Source organism: Microtus ochrogaster, unplaced genomic scaffold, assembly GCF_000317375.1.
Source record: "Microtus ochrogaster isolate Prairie Vole_2 unplaced genomic scaffold, MicOch1.0 UNK12, whole genome shotgun sequence".
NCBI lineage: Eukaryota > Metazoa > Chordata > Mammalia > Rodentia > Cricetidae > Microtus > Microtus ochrogaster.
In genome coordinates, this window is record NW_004949110.1 from 6,119,789 (window position 1) to 6,120,447 (window position 659).

Genomic DNA, 659 nt, shown 5'->3' on the forward strand with positions numbered 1-659 from the left:
CAAGCAGCTTCTTTATTTAATCAAACAATGACCTTCCTCCATCAGTAACCCGAAGTCTCCGTTCTTAAGTGCATTGCTTTTAACATCCTTGAGCTCTGTCTTTAAGACCCCAGAAGTCTGACATGAGTTTACAGTGGGGTGGCTTCGGTAAAGGCCTTTAATGACCCGAGTGAGGTACCCAGAACCTGTCTGATGGGAGGAGAGAGCTGAACCATACAGATTGTCCTTTGATTCCCCACACTGGCATCGTACCCATACTCGTGCGCCCCCCCCCCCATGGAGTAAAAAGTTGTCAGGTCCAAAGGAAACTCCATTTCCCCAAATTCCAAAAGGAAAAAAGAACAAAATGGCTAACTGTGGTGCCCATTAGCATACCAAAGCCCAAGCTGACTTTCAGGCTCCCTCTGTATGAACAAGTGCCTGTTATACAACTCAGAGTCAAAGTCCATGGCATCCTATCCCCTCTCACCTTCTCCTCTACACTAAACTTTACTAGCTGATGGGCTTCCCTCCCCACAGCTACTTATTCTCCTTATAACCTGATATTCCAGCTATGCACTCCCGTCCATGTCTCCCCCTGCTCTCCCTCCCTCTTCCTTCCTTCCTTCCTTCCTTCCTTCCTTCCTTCTTTTTTTTTTTTTTTTTTTTTTTTTTTTTTT

The 659-nt window shown here is 45.7% G+C and overlaps 1 protein-coding gene across 1 annotated transcript in view; it reads left to right on the plus strand.

The window, feature by feature from the left end:
* The window catches only part of Gk5 (glycerol kinase 5), a 67,693-nt gene that overhangs the window by 47,248 nt on the left and 19,786 nt on the right, over nucleotides 1-659 (plus strand). The gene's annotated exons all lie outside the window — the stretch shown is intronic.